Raw genomic sequence first — 19,774 nt, 5'->3', positions numbered from 1 at the left:
CAAGGGGGTGGGGTGGTAAGAGCAGTGATCTTCAGAAAAATGCCTAACAAGGCCAAAAGTCTGAACTACAATTATTCTTTTTCTAAAGTTCAGTGCATTATGTCCAGCCCAGTCGTTCCTGGCTCACATTTGCATGAACTCTAGCATACACAATGGAAGCAGCATACGTTGCGCATTCCGGGGAGATGGGGAATGGAGCTAAATCATTAGGACTCTTTGGAGTTGCCAGTTATTCAGTTGGTTCCAGGTTTCTTGCTATAGCAGCTAACAGGCTCACTATCCTTTCTCATTGCTTCTTATGTTTCTTGAGAAACAGGGTCTTGACAACAGACTATATATTCTTCAACAGGATAGACATGTTAATTGAGAAAATGTACCAAGTGGAAAATTTACACCAACAGGCACTGTTTTCTACTTCTCTTATCTTTATTTGGCTGCTCTATGGTCTCCATATATGAGAGTTCTACATAATTTTTATTTCTATAATTTAATTTATATTTCCTAGTGCATACCACTCTTCTTTCAGCCAAGTTGTTGCATTCTGTAACCCACATCATCCTGCATTTCATCCAGGATCGATCATCTTGGACCCCTATGATCAATAGGTGAGGCCTTGTTGATGACACTGCCGTTGGGGCTGCCTGGTTAGGGTTGATCTGTCACATGGTCTTTTTAGTGGCAGTTCCTTGTTTGTGGACTGCCCTCTCTAGTGAGATGTGTCTGCCTCCCTCAGTACTGATTTTCAGGAGAAATATAAAATCATTCTCATTTAACAAGACGTTGTGGCTGAAAGACACAGAGTTGCTATTTCCTAGCAACTCTTGAGATTTTTGTTGGTTTATTAAAAAAATGTTTCTATCATTTTAGTGTTTGCTGTCCTGGGATCCTTTGGGAGGAAGGGTGAGGTATATAAATCTTCTTCTTCTTCTTCTTCTTCTTCTTCTTCTTCTTCTTCTTCTTCACAACAATAATAACGGTAATTTATGTTTACAACAACAGCAGTGATTTATGTTTCAAACAATGACAACAGTGATTTATGTTTCAAAGCAAGAATAAGTTTCATTATTGTGTTTCTCAAGCATTGTACAAAATCCTGGGCCAAAGTACAGATCCAACGTCTTTTCCTACCTTAGTGTTAATGTTTCAAGTTGTGTCTCCTAGGTTAGATCTACTCATGCAGTGCAATGATTCTGTGGTGGTGCAGTCTTGAGCTGGTAGAATGAACTATACTGCTTCAGTCTGCATGTAGGGAAATTTCTCTTCCCATATGTATATACCATTTGTGTGTTTAAAAAGTTGTAAAAGTTGTTTGAGTGTTAAAACAACAACTACCTCAGAGCAGTTTGCAAAAAGAATAAAACAATGAAACTATTGGTAAAAGCTGTTAAAAACAATTTTTAAAGCATTTAGAAACAATAAAAATGAGCAATAAGCTAAAAAGCTGCTTACAACACATGTCAGCTTTCAACTATTTTACTTGCTTTGTTTACCCATGTCCTGAGATAACCACCAGAGGTGCTTCTCTGTGTTCTCCTGCAGGCAGAAATAAGGTGGGTAGTCACAAGAGAAATAACCTTAGCAATATGGACAAATAGGGCAGCAAAAAGATGGCAAAAAGTTTGGTGCTCAGGTACCTTCTGGCAGAGTCTAGGTGGTAAACAGTGGTCCAGCAATACAGCTCCCACTTGTGTGCAATTGACTCATGTGTGGCCACATATACATGCAGCACCAGGAAATAATTAAATAATTTAGTTCATACCAGGAAATTGAGGAAGAGAGCTGGAGAATCTTCATAGCTCTTGAAGAGACCCTCTCAGGAGCCCAAAGAGAACTTCAGTGAAGGCAGAGAAGAGACTGGAGGCGCAGGGCGCTTTGTTTAGGCTGCTCAACCTCCCCGCCTAACAGCTGGTGCATGCTGTAGCACAGAAGCAGCAGCTGCTTTTCCATACATCCTCCAGCCTCCAGCCAGCCCCAGAGCTTCAGTTTTAGATGTGGATATTTTTAGATACAGTATTTTGGTCTGGACTGGAGGGAGAGTGGCAGAAAGGGCATTTAAAAGGTGTTAAGAAGGTGCTCCCCGCTTACACGATTTTCACTTATGTGCGTGGGGCGCCGGAACGTAACCCCTGCGTGAGTGGGGAGCCGCCTGTAATTCAGGAAACGCTAGTATTCTACATCTTTCCTATTTTTTTAGCATTCAGTGTTGTTAAAGGTGTTATATTTTTCAACCTGGCACCATGGGCTATATCTTGATGTTCCAATTATCAGCGAGAGAAACCTTTGTAAAAGGTTGTCTTCATAGAGCTGTTTGGTTAGCTTTCTGTTAAATGGGTAGATACAAACATATTTCCTCAACAATGAGAAAACGGAGCTGGCAACAACACAATAGTAGCTTACAGTCAGTCCCACGACATTCCTCTGTTTCTCTGAAATGTGCAAACCTTTAAACATTCCAGAGTGTTCTAGACAGCAGTGGGTACAACTCATCTGATCTCAGATAAAATTAAAAAAATGAACAGGAATACTCATATTCACATCACAAATTTCTGTCTTGTTTGTTTTCCAAGGCTGTCCCCATTTTAAAAGCCAATTTAACTGCAACATGATGTTTAGGTTGCTTTTTTCTGGTGTCAGAATGACAATCTGCCATTGTTTCCTACAACTATATGAAATATTACATATATTGATTAAAAAAACTCTCATATATGTTTGTTTGCAAAATTTTGTTCCAAAACCACCAGAAATTATGATGATTACTTTTGCACTACAAAACTAGCTAGAACTTTGGGGCTGGCTTCAGGTTGAACTGTTTTTTGTTTTTTAAGTGTAGCTTGCTTTGGAAGCCAATTTCCTATCCTTTTTTGCATTTAACTTGCTTTGCATGTTTAAGGTCACAAGTTTCAGTTCTCAGCACTTAAGGAACCAAAAGATGAGACATGAGAAAGACCTCTCTACCTACGTCCTTGTAAAGCTGCTATTGTGTCAGAGCAGACACAATTAACAAGAGCCTGATTTAGTAGAAGACATCATATTTTCACATATCAAAGTCAAATTTCCCCCTTGGTTAAAACCAGCTTGCCAGTAAGTCTCAAGAACTGCTCCAATACCTTTGTTAGGTTCCCCATGAAGGTAACCCACAGCAACCTACCCGCCTTGGCTCTGCTTTAGGATTCTGTGCCTGCGCTTAAAAATAGACCATATCCACAGGGCTGTTAATTGTAACTCTCTGTTAAAAGAGTAATTTTGCTGATAGGTAGGGCTGGACCTTGGGACTGAAGTCCACAGCTCCTCAAATGACTAGCTAGAGAGTGGTAGAAAATATGTGCAGGGGCAAAAATGCCCAGTATCAGTGCCTAGCCAATGGGCCTGATGCTGATCATCACTGTATTCTTTATTCCTTATTATCCAGGGGCCAGGCACCCAGGCATATAGACTGTTACAGATGCTCAGCTCATTTTATTATTTCCTCTTTTAAAAAACCCAAAACATTTTCTACATAAAAATGGTGCTTATTTCAAAATACAGTAAATGTGTTTACCATCAGGGCAGAGCCCATTCAAAGTGATTTTAAATGAGTTTAAGGGAATTTAAAATGAGAAAAAGTAAAAACCAGGACACCCCAAAAATGCCCCCCCCAAGTGATTTTTTGTTTGACTTGCCTAAGATCCAGGACAAAGTGCCACCTTTTGGAAATTCCCCCTGGATATCAATTCCACCTTTGAAATCCCGATAATATCTGGGAAAATCTGGATGTATTGCAGCCCTATTTGTTCCTTTTAAAATTGGGATTAGCAAGCATTTTTGTCCCTTTGCATGAGGAATATAGAAGCAGTTGTAAAACATAGTATTGGGATGGTGGAGAAGAGAAATACATGCCCATAAGTCCAGTAAGTTCACAGTTTAAAATTACCTGGCTACACCAGGTGCAGTACCTGTGTGTATTCTTGCAACATCTAACTCCTGCTGTTTCTGGAACGCTGAAGGGGTGTCTGCATTGCAGTGTATTCTAGTTATACATTATGAAGTTTTGATTCACGTTGTCCACAGTGAATTTTCCATATATCTTCAAAAATATTTCCCATCTCTAATCCAGGGACACGGGTGGTGCTGTGGTCTAAACCACTGAGCCTCTTGGGCTTGCCAATCAGAAGGTCGGCAGTTTGAATCTGTGTGACGGGGTGAGCTCCCATTGCTCTGTTCAAGCTCCAGCTAATTTATCAGTTCAAAAGTATACTAGTGCAAGTGGATAAATAGGTACCGCTGCGGTGGGTAAATGCGTTTCCATGCACTTTGGCTTCCGTCACACTGTTCTGTTTCGCCAGAAGTAGTTCAGAAGCAATTTAGTCATGCTGGCCACATAACCCGGAAAGCTGTCTGTGGACAAACATGGGCTACCTCCCTGAAAAGCGAGATAAGTGCTGCACCCCATAGTTGCCTTTGACTAGACTTAACCATCCAGGGGTCCTTTACCTTTACATTTTTAGCCCATCTCAAATTAGGGTTGGTGCTGATATTTGCAAAAATTGAAATAGAACTGTGAAGCTTAAACAACATTCTCTTCCAAAATGCACTCTTTCAAGTTCACCCCATACGCAGAACAATCCTCTCTGCTACACACAGATAAGCCAACACAAATTTTGGCTCAAAACCTGTTTGATCCAGCATCTTGTACATTTATCCTCAGTATTCTCTGCACTAGACCAATTTCTGCCATTCTTTTTGTGAAAATGAAATTTATGTTTCTGGTGGAGGATCTGCAGAAGAAGCTGATGCTACTACTATTTTACACTAACTGTTTTTGCTGCTTCCTACTTCTCTAAGGAGCTTTCAGGATGGGCCCATCACATTGGCTATGCATGTTGGCAGAAAACTTTAGTATGCTCAGTATTTGGTAATGCGCGGTGACTTCTCCATCGCTCTCAGTCACAGTTTCATCAGAACTTCTTTCAGATGCCAAGTATTTAAAGTGAAGGTAGTATATTGGTTAAGATTGTCATCTGGGAGTGATGAAATATAATCTCAGCTGTAAATTCTCTAAGTGTTATTACTTAGACAAGTCACTGTCTATCAAGTCCTATGCACATAACATAACTGTGTCTAATGAGCATCCATATGGGAGAGAGGAGAAAACATACTAATGCTGTAGTTGGGTCCTGCATTGCATGATGATAATCAGATACCGTATTTTTCGCCCTATAGGACGCACCGGCACATAGGACGCACCTAGATTTTTTGGGGGGGGGAATAAAGGAAAAAAATTATCCCCCCCCCAGGCGCGGGGCTGGGGAAGCTCGGGCTTTGGCAGCTTTGGCATCGCTCTGGGAGCTTGTGGGGCTAGGGGCGGGGAAAGCGGAGCTTCCCCCTCCCCCAGCCCCCAGAACAGGACCCAGAGCAATGCCGAAGCTGCGTGCAGCTTTGGCATCGCTCTGGGAGCTTGCAGGGCTGGAGGAGGGGAAAGCGGAGCTTCCCCCTCCCCCAGCCCCCAGAACGGGACCCAGAGCCATGTGGAAGCTGCGTGCAGCTTTGGCATCGCTCTGGGAGCTTGCTGGGCTGGAGGAGGGGAAAGCCCTCCGCCAGCCTTCTAGCCAAGTCGGGGGACAGCGGGAAAGGCACGCTGCGCCTCCCGCTGTCCCCCGAGTTTGCGGGGCTGGCGACGGGGAGGAGCAGGCTTCTCCCCCCCAGCCTTCTAGCCAAGTCGGGGGACAGTGGGAAAGGCACGCTGCGCCTCTCCCGCTGTCCCCCGAGTTTGCGGGGCTGGCGACGGGGAGGAGCAGGCTCCCCCCCCGCCAGCCTTCTAGCCAAGTCAGGGGACAGCGGGAAAGGCGCGCTGCGCCTCCCACTGTCCCCCGAGTTTGCGGGGCTGGCGACGGGGCTCTCCTGAAGCCTGGAGAACAAGAGGGGTCGGTGCGCACCGACCCCTCTCGCTCTCCAGGCTTCAGCGAAAGCCTGCATTCGCCCCATAGGACGCACACACATTTCCCCTTCATTTTTGGAGGGGAAAAAGTGTGTCCTATAGGGCGAAAAATACGGTAACTTCCAAGTCCCCTTCCAACTCTCTGATTCTGTGTTACAGATTCCTAAAACCACTGATTTACAGGTTAATAGCATAGTGAATGCATTGGTGTAGATACAGTTTAATCTCAATTTGTCATGCTATATGGCAAGCATTACAATGCAATGAATAGAGACATGTGCAAACAGATCTGAAGGCAGGGAAGTGCTGTCTGAGCTCAACATAAATTGTAAGGATCAGATTTGTTTGATGTAAGTATGCACTAGTGCCACAGGTGCACAGTAGAAATAAAAGCACATGGCTTGCGGGCCTATCCACAGTGAGCCTGCAAGCATCCAGGGGAGGGGGACCGACCCATGGAGTCTAGCTATAGAGATTCAAAGAGGCCAAAGTACTGTAGGGTCAAACACATGTGCCAAATACTTTTGGAGAGAGTTAACAAGTATGGGTGTTTCTATACATAAAACCTCTGAGCCAAAGTAAGTGAGCTAGAGTGCTTGATCTTAGAGGAAAGCATAGATATAGTGGGTGGAACAGAAGCTCGAGGGAATGGAGAAAACCAGTGGGAGACAGTTCTCTCTGGATACATACTCTATAGGAAGGACACAGAAGGTTATAAGGGAAGTGTTATGGCTCCATACATCAAAGAGGAAATAGAGCTCAACAAGTTAGAAATCCCAAATGGGGCAGAATTACTTTGGCTTGTGTCTACAGTGAAATTTAGTACTGGGGACTTACTATCACCCCTCCCTGACCAAAACACCCACGGTGATAACGAGATTGAAAATGGGTGATATTGACATGAACAATGAAATCAAGGTGGCATCCAAAGAAAGAAGTGTGGTAGTAATGGGTGATTTCAATTGTCCTCATATAGACAAGGTCAATGCATATTCCAGTTCGAACAAACAGGTAATGTTTCTAGATACACCATGTCTCACTGAAGCAGAACCAACATGGCTTCTACAAGGGTAAATCCCATCTCACTAAGAGTTCTCTGAGAGTGTCAACAAGCATATAAAAAGGGGTTATCACAGTCAACACTTGTACCTAGACTTTCAAAAACCTGGAAATATCCCCCCACCCCACCTCCAGGCAGAGCATTTCCTACCGGCAGTGGCAGCCATGGAGAGGCAATGGTATCAGAAGCCAGGATGGCTTTTGTAATTCCAGGACTTGTTCTTGGAAAACCAGGACACTTGGAGGGTATATAATACAGGCACCCCACTTACACGTGATTGACTCTCGCGTGGCCATGTATATACACGGTGCCGGGAAATAAATAGATATATTCAAAACAGGAAATTACAGGAGATAGTTGGAGAGTCCTCGTGACTCACAAGGAGAACCTCCCAGGAGCCCAAAGAGTGGGTGGAGGTAATTCCAAAGAGACCAGAGGTAGAGCAGGGCTTTGTTTAGGCTGCTCAGCCTCTCCACCTAACAGCTGATGCATGTGGTAGCACAGCAGCAGCAGCAGCAGCAGCCACTTTTCTGTGCATGCTCCAGCCAGCCCATGAACTTCAATTCTAGTTGTGAATATTTTTAGATACAGTATTTTTGGTCCGGATTGGAGAGAGAGTGGGAGAAAGAGAGCAGCAGAGGGGGGTGTTTAAAAGGTGTTTAGAAAGTGTTCCTCCCTTACACAATTTTTGCTTATGGGGGGGCATAATGTAACCCACACATAAATGGGTGGGTGGAAAGACACTTAAAATCGTATGTAGTTTATTACCTCAGTTTTCTACCAACTTTTCCCACTTGTAAAATCTATGAGCCAATGATTAGTAACTAGTCTTCATAGCTAGGAAAATGTTAAGAAACTGAATAGCTTCAAGTTATCTCTAGTGATAATGGGTTATAGCCATGTTACCCAGTAAGCTGGTCCACATATGGTCCACCAAGTCTCTTTAGTTGGCCCATGTTGCCCTCTCTGTGTCTCCCTCCCAACACATGTCCCCTCCCCTGATTGTTTCTCACAGTTGCACAACAAAATATAGAAGCTGAGACTAGGGCACTGGTGTGCAGGACCTGCAAATGAGTGAGACAGTTTACACTCCCAGTACATCACATCAGGGAATGGGATTGATTTAGTTGATAATTTAAGCAAAACTGGATTGTAGCTTCATTTGAATGATATTGAAATTGTTTGAGAAGTTAAGATGTAGCTGCTTTTACCTTACAGACCCATCCTGAAATGATGAAGTATGGGTTGCTGTTGACTCTACAACTCCCTGCTGCCTCTTTCTCTCACCACCACCACCCTCTTTTTTAAAATCCCTGTACAATGACTTGTTATGTAAAACACCAGTGTGTGTGTGTGTGTGTGAGAGAGAGAGAGAGAGAGAGAAAGAGAGAGAGAGAGAGAGAGAGAGAGAGAGAGATTCTTTAGTGTTGGAATCTGAGTCACATGGGGCTGTTTTATTTCCCCCTCTGCTAATCTCGTTTCTATAGAAACAAGATTGGGGGGGAAACGACAAGCGGAGAAAGAAGAGAGAGAGAGAGAAGAGAATTAAGGTGATGGGAGAGGAAAATAAGGGTGGCAAATGAAGAGGAAGGTCTTGTTTTGGTGGGTGGGGTTGAAATGTAGCCAGAATAGGCTGTTAGGGAAAACTGGCAGCCCCTGAATGGGAATTTTGGCCAGCAGTAGTTCATTTTAGGTTATTGTCTATGATGGAACGTGTGCATGTGTGCATCTTGGAGAGAAGGTGTTTCAAATTATTTCCTGAAGTGAATTCATCATCCTGAGCAGGAGGCATCAGATAAAGAACAAGCCCCAAGTATTTAGCAGGTGAGTGAGAAAGCAGCAGTACCAGTGGGGGACCTAGGGAGGAAAGCTAAAGTGACACTCATTCTAGCCATATTTTTGGCACTCTTTCCTAACTGATGGTGCAGCCAGTTGGCAAGGGGTCTCATTCCCCAGGATGTTGATTGGTTGATTCTCTTTCCCACCCCACTTCCAACCCACCAAAGCTCTGAGCACGTTAGCTTATGGATGAGGGACAGAATATTGTGATTTACCTGCAGTTTGTCTTACTACTTAGATATGTGCATGTATGATGCCACTCCTGGCCATCCAGTTGTGTGACAGGGTTCTAGCTTAGATAAATTTACATTGTGTTTGTTTCTTGATAGGTTGATTTGAAGGGGGGATAGCATCTTTGCATTCAGTTAACTAATTTCCTGTACAAATCCTGAAGAATTTCAATTCACCCACCCAAAAGGCTTCTGATCCATATGGCTGTGTTTCAGCAACTTGATATTATTGTCTGCATCCATCTATGTCAGGCGTAACCAATGTGATGCACTCCAGATGATGTTGGGCTACAACTCCCTCATTCCTGACTATTAGCCATGTTGACTGAAGCTGTTTGGAGTTGCAGTCCAACAACATCTGGAGAGCACCACAATGGCTACTCCTGATTTACATCTACAAGCCATGGTAAGCAAGGTTCCACTGGGCTGGTGATGAATGCAGTCAGCAGCACCCTCAGCAATTTGTCTCTTAGTATTACTGTCATGTAGATTGCTAAGTGCTTTAGATAGAGGTGTATGTGCTGTAGGTACCCCTCATGCCTAAAAAGGACTATATTTTTTGAGTACAGGCAGTAGAGAGGTCCTTCAGAATTTGCTTGTTGCATGTGCACTTCTCAAAACTCCTTTATAAGTACATAAGCCCACCCTTGGGACTTATAGTCTACTCTAAGAATTACATTCATGCATCCTGATCCTTCCAGTTTTCATTGCATAAGCACATTGCAACTCCAGAGCTGTAGTGTTATGTGCAGAACGATGTCCATGTATAAGTATATGACAGTGGCTTGCTTTGTGCATCTTTTACATACAGATGACTTAAGCTTACATGTAATAATGGCAAAGATGAATGCATAACTTCATGGGCTAGTTGCTGTGTGTCACCTTCCTGACACATAGCCTTTTTTTAGCCGATTCATGATTTATAGAGCAGCCTAATGATAGACCCTGGTATGTCATCTGTAGGATTTTTAATGTGTTCTTTCACCAGAGGAATGTGTTCAATTAGTGTGATTTTATTGTGAGTTTTGTGAGTTTGGATTCCTTAGCTTTTTTGTAATAAAAGGGGTTATCAGTCCTTACAGCTGTTTTCGTTGTGTGATGGATTTACGTGTTGTATAACTTTGGAAGTGAAGCGGTACCAAGGTAGTAACTTAAATATAATGTACATATAAAAATTCCTGGAGTGGGAATATGGGAAGAAACTGGCTTGTGGTTCCTTGGTGTTTGGGGATAACAACTCTGATTTCTTAGAGTGGAAGATTTCATTTTCCATTTGTGATACTTCAGCTGGATAAAACTACAGGATACTCTGAAATAATAAATCTCTGTTCATCCTCATAAAATCAAAAGTGTTATAACTCTGGATATGAGAGATAATTTCCATTGCCTTCTACATATATGAATTAGGAGAATATTAGGGCCTATATGTTGACTTATTTTGAGAGATGAGCAAGAGGAAAAATAAATGCAGCATGATGGACCAGCCCTTGCTAGTACTAAGACAATATGATCTTTAGGTATGTTTGGTTAGACAGAGATTGCATGCTGCTCCATAATAATGCATGCCCTAATTCAGAAATGATATTCTGAAGCACAGCCTTCTTGGTTGTGGTGCCTTGGCTCCTTTTACTTTTTAAGGTGTTATAGAAAAGCTGCTTTATTTTCTTTTGCTCCAAATGATACCTAGTTTTCTTAAAATAAAATTTCCAAACTGCCACTGAATTTATTCTAAAGCAAAATTTTAGGCCAATTAGGAGAATTCTGCTCAGGTGAAACAGTAATTACAAAGAAAGCTGAAGATAACTTTACTGAAATTAAGAAAAATTATCAGGGCTTCATATGTCTTTACTAATAGTTAGCTAGGGTAGGTGATGGTTGTTTTGCCCCTGGGAAATGCAAAAATCATTATATATTGGTTTGATTTCTGAGGATAGGGTTTTCACATTACACAAGATTCTTACTTCAGGCTGAATGAAAAGGGAACTAATTCTCAGCTGAACTTCCTTCCTGAAAGAAGAGTCCTTTAAAAATGTTAATGCTTATAATGGCATACCTGCAAAAAAGGTGTGCCTGCATAGCTGCTACCTGAGCATGCACTGTACATCCATGGCAATATTTTGATGTATCTCAGGAGGACATTTCTGCCTAGGACTGGCTGTGCTCACAAGTAGTTAGGAAGCTTGACAAACTCGTTACATTTGACCTCATCAACCAACTTGTAGGACATTGTTCTAAAGTATTTCGTGCGTTTGTTTTGCTGAAAGGGTGTATCAGATACACACGAATGTTCCTTAAGAGATAACAATGCTACTTTCCCCATTTGATAGAGGCACATAACTGAACGTTTGTTCCAGAGCAACTTTAAGTCAGCCAGTTACCGGTACCTGAATTCAGGGCTTGTGTACGCTTTGATTCTGTGGGAGCACAGAAAAGCTGCACAATGTGGAACTGATTGTAGAATTTGGCTTTCTGAAAGTTAGGCTTTTGTTTTAAAGCAGTGTGGGGCTTTCTAGTCCTTAAGGTTTGCTTCAGAATGCATGAGCAATGCATGGTGAAATGTCAGAAGCTGGAGGAACTACTGAACGATATTTCCAGTGGCCAGGAGTGTAAATTCACTGCATTGTATTGCCCCTTTCTGCTATCTGTGACTCGCAGAAGCAGAATAAATAATCTGAAGCAAGTGAAATGTCAGTTACAGTGTAAGGTTACTGAAACTATACAAAACTCTTTGTAAATAAATGGCCACAGCTTACTAACAGGCCCTCCTCGGTATAATTTTAAAGGGAGAAAGGCATGGTTTGAATGCACATGATGTAGCTGAGCTAAAGAGATCTGTGTTTTATGTATTTTTTATCGATTCAGTCCTTAAAAATTCTATACCATTCTTCCTCCCAAAGGAGTCCAGGGTGGCACACAATAAAACAGCCCAAGAATACACATTTTTTAAAACAAAACAAAACAAAATTAGGAAAAACAAGCTGAGCTTGAACCCTGGCAAGACGGAGGCATTGTGGGTGAGAAGCTGTCTTGTCTGAGAAATTGGTCAGTTGCCTACCCTGGATGTGGTTGCACTCCTCCTGAATGAACAAGTTTGTAGTCTGAGGGTACTTCTAGATTCAGCTGTCACTGAAGGTTCGGGTAGTGAGAGCATTTTAACAACTATGACTGGTTTGACAGCTATGACCATTCCTGGATAGGGGGAGCCTTGTCACAACAGTTGAGGCACTGGTATTCAAGACTAGAATACTGCAATGCTCTCTATGTGGGGCTTCCTTCGTGCTTGAACTAGAAGCTGCAGTTAGTGCAGAATGCTGCAGCATGATTGCTGACAGGAGTGAGGCCTTGTCAGCATAACACCTGCGCTTAGAGATCTGCACTGGTTGCTGATTTGCTACCAGGCCAGGTTCAGGGTGTTACTACAGTATTAGCATATAAAGCACTTACCAACTTGAGACTCGTGTACCTATGAGATCATCTTACCCCACATGTGCCCACTCAACCGCTTCCATTGGCAGAATTGGCACTACAAGAGGTGCCACATAATACACGTTTTGCATTTGTATGAACCCAGTAATTTAGTGTGACAGCACCTACACTTTGGAACTCCTTGCCTATTGATATAAAGCAGGCACCGTCTCTATACTCTTCTCGCCTCCTAAAAACATTTGTGTTTCGATAAGTCTACCCAGATGAAAATTGAGGTAATTTTTATCTGGTTTAGTATTTTAACTTGTGCATGCTTCTAAGTATGGGCATAACTTTTTCTTGATTTTATTGTTTCACCTTTTTGAAATCTGCTTTGAAGTTTTTAACAATCAAGCAGTGTACAGATTTTTAATAAATAAATAAATAAATAAATATTAAATATTCTCATAGGTAATAAGTTTAAGGTTACTAGGGACAGTATATTTCAGCAATCAAATGCCTGGGTGAACAGGAATGTTTTAAAATTTGTTCTGAATGTTAACAAAGGGGGAGAGAAGCACATGTTGCCAGGAAGGGTATTCCATAAATAGGGAACTGCCATCAAAAAGGACTTGTTGTGCAGCACCAAGGGCTTATCCAGACTTCTGGTTGTCCCTCTGCTTTCCCCCAGGGAAACCTGATCTTTGCCAGTGTATTGGAGCAAATATGGATTGGGTTTTCCATGGATTGATGTTTGCTCTGACTCAGCACTAAAGAGTGGATTTTCCTAGGGAAAGTGGCAGGACAAATAGAAAACCACTCAGATCTCGGCCTAGAAAGCAATGGCAAGCTGAAAACCGCCTGGACCCATGCTTTCTAGGCATGAGACAAGTGGAAATATGGATGAGCACCAACTGTGCAGCGCCCAGTGGCAGTACCAACACATGGTCCCATCAGGATACCCCACTCACCAATCTAGGAATTGCATTCTGCCCTAACTGCAACTTTTAGACTGTCTTCAGGTGCACCCCCATGTAGAGCACATTGCAGTAGTCTGTGCTGGAGGTCACTGGTGCGTGATATTGTAAGTTTCTGCAAATTCTCTGTACACTGTTTTCAGTTCCATGGAAGAAAGGCAGCAGTAAAATAAATATGTAAAGGATCACAGAATTGTAAGTGGCAAGGGACCCATTTAAAAGGTTATCTAGTCCATAACTTGTGCTCTTAATTAAAAGCCAGTACTCCAAAGCTCCTGAAACAACCAAGTGAATGCTGTTTGCCAAAATGTCTTGCTATTAAAAGATGTACCTTGTGGCGCTAAATGCTAAGGCTAGGTGAAATTTCCCACCCAACCCCCACACTTGTTTGGCTCAGCATTACTAAATATGTATCTTTAGTAAGCTCTGTTTAAATCAGTGCAACTCACTTCCACAATGTAAATATTATAACATCAGGGTAGTTTTGTGGAACTATGAATAACTAGTGTTTCGAAGTTGGCATAACACTGGTACGAAGATGTTTCTTTATCTCTATTTCCTATTTTTCTGTTCACAAATAAAGGTTTGAAGACTACTTGGAACAAAGGAAATTGACCTCTTTTTAAATGGAGAGTAACTACTTTTTGGCTTTCATCTAACTGTGGTTTACTTCATCATTTTGACTGCTTTGCTTACACATTTCCTGTTATAAGGATGTACTAGTGTAGTGGTACCTTGGTTCTTGAACAGAATCCATTTCAGAAGCCCGTTCGGCTTCTGAAATTTTCGAAAACCGAGGGGCTGCTTCCCATTGGTTGCACTCAGCGGAAGCCATGTCGCACGTTTGGGTTCCAAAAAATGTTTGAATACAGAAGCATTTACTTCTGGATTTTTAGTGCTCAAAAACCGAAACGTACAATAGCGGAGGCGTTCGGGAACCAAGGTACCACTGTACTTTATTAACCCTTGACCTTAGGAAGGACTGATATCAGTCTGCTTCAGTTTGATTTGCTCCTAAAGAAGAGCAAATATTTGGGAGCATATTGAGCATCTTTACCTTGGGCAGTCTTGCCACAGAAACCTATGCAAAGCTACATAAGAATTTATACCAGGTGAGATTTTTTGCTTATCTTATCCACTGTTGTCTACTCTAATTGGCAACTGATCTCCAAATTCTCAGGCAAAGGGACTTTCCTATCAACTACTACTTCATCTGTTTCACTGGAGATACCATGGATTGAAACTGGGACCTACTGCATGTAGAACACATACACATGCTGCACCACTGAGCTATGTTACCTCCTCTTTCTGTATGCAGCTGCACAATACCAGGACAGACAGTCCACATGTCCCAGCACTGTTTACTCTTACAGCAGTTTTCTAGGGTCTCACACCATAGGTCTTTTGCATCCCAAACCTTTTAAATGGAGTCTAGGGATTTGGTTTGCATTTAACGGTGACTCTATCAAATTACACACTTTACAAAACAATATGAGAAATGAAACCCAGCTACCTCTTTGAAATTTGCACTAATCTGAATTTTCTAATGAAGTTATCCAACCAAATGGTTACAAAAAAATACATTTGCAGGTGTAGTGAAGCTCTGTGTGGAGCAGCAGGTGGTGCATAGCAACAAAAGCCACAAATTTGGGCATGGATCCCTTAATCACCCAGCCTACTGGGTGATCTGTTGTTAGCTGATAGATGGGGATTGGCTGATGTTGGGATCCCCCATGGCATGAACCACTTCTTGTGGTACCCATTAGGCCAGTAATAGAGGGCTCTGTAGCCTGTTAGCCTGACTAGGTTTCTGGATAGAAAGTGCTGCCCAGCAGAATCCTTTAAGTGGAACCTCCTATTGGATGGGGCTGGGTGCCCCTTCCTCGTAAGGATCCAGCCAGAAGCTCCAATATGCCATCCTCCAGGGAGCCCAGTGCAGCTGCTGATTGGCTCCCTGAAGTCTCTGTGTCCTTTGGCCTCCTACACAGCTGCAAAGCACACAAAGCATTTCACAGCTGTGCAGGAGACCTAAGATGCCAATTGCTCCTCTCCCCCCTGCTGCACCAGGCCACAAAATGGGCCTCCCTGATAAATTAGGGAATGTAAGAATGTTGGGGGGAAATATGTATAAAAATAAATATATATTTGGTGAAATTGCTTGCAAATATGTGTACATTATTCAAAAGGTGTACAAAAATGTGTTTATTAGGAGAAATTGGCACTAAATTGTAGGTTTTTTATGAGTTGTTTTTTTAAAAAATTGCAGGTTGCTGCAGAATTGTGGAGAATTGAATTTAAGGCTAGAAAAATGAGAAACTAAGACTATAGATTGACATATCTTTGCATCCCTAATTGAGACACCAGATTTGAACCTGGAACTTGCTGCATTCCCAGCACGTGCTCTATCACAGACATATGAACCATCCTCATTGACATTACAATATAACAAACTAATAATAATATCCTTCACCCTTATTTTTAGAAATAATTCCCACCCCCTGCTCAGCATACTAAGTGTTCTCTAGGGCATTGTTAAGAAGGACGCAGCTGTAAGCTGTGATGTGAGGAGCCACTTTCATATGGAAAGGAACAAAAATATTGTGTGTGTAGAAAAGAGTGGTTGGGCTTTATAATGCATTGTTTTTCACACTATGTTTTCACTATTGCAGGTGCTGTACATTGTTAATTCAGTACAAGTTTTCTAAAGAAATCACATACACAGTAGGCTGCACAGCCAGCATTAACTGGGCAAACTAGACACAAATTGCTTTTAAATTACAATTGGCTTTAAAGTCCATCCTGTATTGGACCCCTTCAGAAACAAACAAACAAACTAGTACTAAACCAACTTCATGATGACTGCAGAAATCTGCTTACTGTACTTTGAATCCTTACTTGAACACCCTGTGTGTGTTTCTGAGTGATGATATATTCCCGAATTTTGACTTATGATATAGTTTCTAGGGGTCTAACTGCAAAATCAGCAAATACAAACATTAAGCAAATAAATAAATTGAATAGCAGATGAGGAAAAGATGTGGCTATCCCATTCATCCTGGATGCACTATTATTACACTTCACAATATACCGTATTTTTCGCCCTATAGGACGCACTTTTCCCCCTCCAAAAATGAAGGGGAAATCTGTGTGCATCCTATGGGGCAAATACAGGCTTTCGCTGAAGCTTGGAGAGCGAGAGGGGTCGGTGCGCACTGACCCCTCTCGCTCTCCAGGCTTCAGGAAGCTACCAGCAAGCCTGGGGAGCCCGCGGGAGTTCCCACAGGGCTCCCTAGGCTGCGGATAGCAGCCTACCGTCCAGCGCGCGGGGCGCCCTGAAACACAGCGCCCCGCACGCCGGGCAGACATCCACAGCGTGGGGAGCCCTGTGGGAGTTCCCGCAGGGCTCCCCACGCTGCGGATAGCAGCCTGCTGCCTGGCGCCCTAAACCAGAGCGCCCCTCACGCCGGGCAGAAATCCGCAGCATGCGGAGCCCTGCAGGAGTTCCCGCAGGGCTCCCTAGGCTGCGAATAGCAGCTTGCTACACGGAGTGCGGGGTGCGCTGAAGCAGAGCGCCAAGCGCTTCGGGCAGACATCGGCCAGCCCCACAAGCTCGGGGGACAGCGGGGAGGCGCAGCGCCACCATCCCGCTGTTCCCCGACCTGGTTTTGGGGGGGAAATAAAGGGGGGGAAATTTCCCTTTATTTCCCCCCCAAAAAACTAGGTGCGTCCTATGGGACGAAAAATACGATATAAACTAGAATCTCTTTGCAGTGTAAATGATCTGCATGATCACATATCTACATGCTGTTAATTCCATGTTAAACCCTTGAAAGACAAAGACAAATCTAAAGCCTCTTTATAAGAAGCCATGTTATTTGTTCTTGAAAGTTACTGCTTCCTATTAGAATTAGGACCTTGAAGGATATTCTCTGTAGGAATATCCTTGAAGCAAAGACTTACTTTACAGAAACTTAAATATGCTCTCTACTGCAGACCCAACAGTGAGTTTGTTGCTGAAATAAACTCCCATACATCTCAAGAGTCTCAATCCTTGTATCCTAGAGAGGAGAGCCCCCAACAGTGGCAGACTTCGGGCTTTAAAATTTCAGTGGCATCCTGTGCAATACCAAAATTCAGCACACGCACCCCACCTCTCTCCTTCTGTTGTTCATCACTGTTGCAGTATCCCCTGCAGTGCCCTCTTGGTGCCCAGTGCAGGTGAGCCAATAGGAACGCGCGCCCCCAAGTCCACCTAGATAGCTCAGTTGCTTAGAGTAAAGTGTTGATAACCTTCACAAATTATTGGAGAGCCAGCAGAGGAAAACTGGGTTTCTCCATTTTGCCAGAAAAGCTGATCAAGAAGTGTATATTGAGCGCCACGTAAGAAAATAGTACATTTGTCCTTGATAACTGTGATAAGTTCATCTGCTTGGTAATAAAGTAAAATTTTTATTATTACTGAATATGCTCACTAATTTGTGGGATCTGTGTTTAAATATTGGTTACTTAAGTAAGTCTTGAATTAGACTGAGCTCACTGCTGTACATTCTACTAGATTTCAGCAAGCACCACTTTCGTATTCATAAGCACAGATAAAAAATTTGAACAGAGGAATAACTTCTGTAAGAGCCATTTCTGTGGCCCAAGGCATAAAGGACAGAATGACCATAGAAAATAATAATTCTATGTTCCTCGGAGGTATAGCAAAATTCTGCTTGTGGATGTCATTGTCTTGGATGGAGTTAAAATAAAAAAATTCCTTCCAGTAGCACCTTAAAGACCAACTAAGTTAGTTCTAGGTATGAGCTTTCGTGTGCATGCACACTTCTTCAGATACCAAGTGTGCATGCACACGAAAGCTCATACCTAGAACTAACTTAGTTGGTCTTTAAGGTGCTACTGGAAGGAATTTTTTTATTTTGACTATGGCAGACCAACACGGCTACCTATCTGTAATTGGATGGAGTTGTTCTTGTTCATTATTGCATTGACTCTGGACTCATCAGAACCAGGAAGCAGTGACCATAAAGAATAACAACTTGCCATGGAATCAGTGGTAGCATGGTTTACCAGTGCCCAGGGCACACGATGTGCTGGGAAGATGTGGTGCGGAGGGTGAATGGAGCTCACCGTACCAGCCCAGCCCTTGCTGCCGCTGCTGGAGCAACCCCCTACCAGAGTCAAGTGAGGCTGTGCTGCGCCTCCTGCCTGCCCATGCAGAGGGGAGCCCAGCTGGCTAACAGGGCACTTGGTGGATGACTCCCCCAACACCAGACAAAACTGCTTTTTTTGTATTCAAGATTGTTAGTAAATTTAGATATGGCATTCATTTGTTAGACGCAGACCAAGTCAGGCCCAGTGACTGTGGTGTCAGTGGTCCAAGTGAAACATAACTCTTATATAACCATATATTCTCTGTTCAACCGCAGATTTCTTTGGCTTGCACTAGATCCAAAGACAGCAGATAAGGAGGAGACAAACAGACCAGCATCACTGTTTTTTCTCATTAACTCACTTTTCAGTGCAAACACAAAATAATCAAGCAGCACCTGATGTGCCATAGACTTTGGAGAGGCAGAGGAGCAGATTTGGAGCTAATAATGAATGGTGTATATGCATGCCAAGCTACTTAATGAGCTATGCTTTACTTCCATATTAAGGTCACTGGTGTCACTAGCAACACATTTAGGTGTACCTACTACAGCACCAATAAATAATGTTTCAGATTTTTTCTAAGGAAATTTTAAGCCAAGGAAATCTGATTGAAGTTTCATATAATATTTGCTTCACAGCCTTTGTAGTATATAGTCATTTGGCTCCCAAAGCAAATTTACCAGCTTTTGTGAAGAAAAATCAAAGTAATGCTCTTATTATATGCTCTGCTATGACCTTTGATGATTTGCCCTGCATAGCCCAGTTGGTAGAGTCATGAAACCTGATCCTAAGATGACTGTAGGAATCATCTTATTTTAATCTGTGGCTATCCATGGCCATAGAATACTTGGTCTTCCTTTTTGAAAGCACCGTTTTGCATAGTTAATACTGTAGTTACAGTTTTCTCCTATGCTAACCTGCCAGTCCAATGAGCTGTGCCGCAAGTCATAACCAGGTTTGCAAGATTAAGATGGACTCATTTGCATATAACAGGAAGTTAACTTTAGCAGTGTTTAGTTTAAGAGGATGAAAAGATGTTGAGGCCAAATATTTGGGAAAATGAGCAAAGTATAAATTAAATAAGGTGGGTGCAAGTACATATCTTTGACTTGTTCCATGTGTGGAAGAAAGTACTACAAATAGATTACCACTGTTACTACAACACAGGCGACTACCCACTTACATGGGAGTTACA

General features: G+C 42.6%; 1 protein-coding gene across 8 annotated transcripts in view; it reads left to right on the top strand.

Annotated features, from left to right (window-relative positions):
* LOC310692640 (ankyrin repeat and fibronectin type-III domain-containing protein 1-like) overlaps positions 1 to 19,774 on the top strand; it is a 346,685-nt gene that overhangs the window by 252,371 nt on the left and 74,540 nt on the right. The window contains exon 1 of one of the 8 annotated variants that reach the window (XM_083473613.1): positions 8,495 to 8,798. The exons of 6 other annotated variants lie outside the window; for them this stretch is intronic. The gene's annotated coding sequence lies outside the window, so the exon portion shown is untranslated. Of the gene's footprint in view, positions 1 to 8,494; positions 8,799 to 19,774 lie in introns of those variants that run through there. One more of the 8 variants, XM_083473614.1, reaches the window with a different exon arrangement.

Source organism: Podarcis liolepis (genome assembly GCF_965112155.1).
Source record: "Podarcis liolepis genome assembly, chromosome: 14".
In the NCBI taxonomy this organism is placed as follows: domain Eukaryota; kingdom Metazoa; phylum Chordata; class Lepidosauria; order Squamata; family Lacertidae; genus Podarcis; species Podarcis liolepis.
The sequence above is the reverse complement of the archived record's forward strand: the minus strand, read 5'-3'. Positions and strand labels throughout refer to the sequence as shown.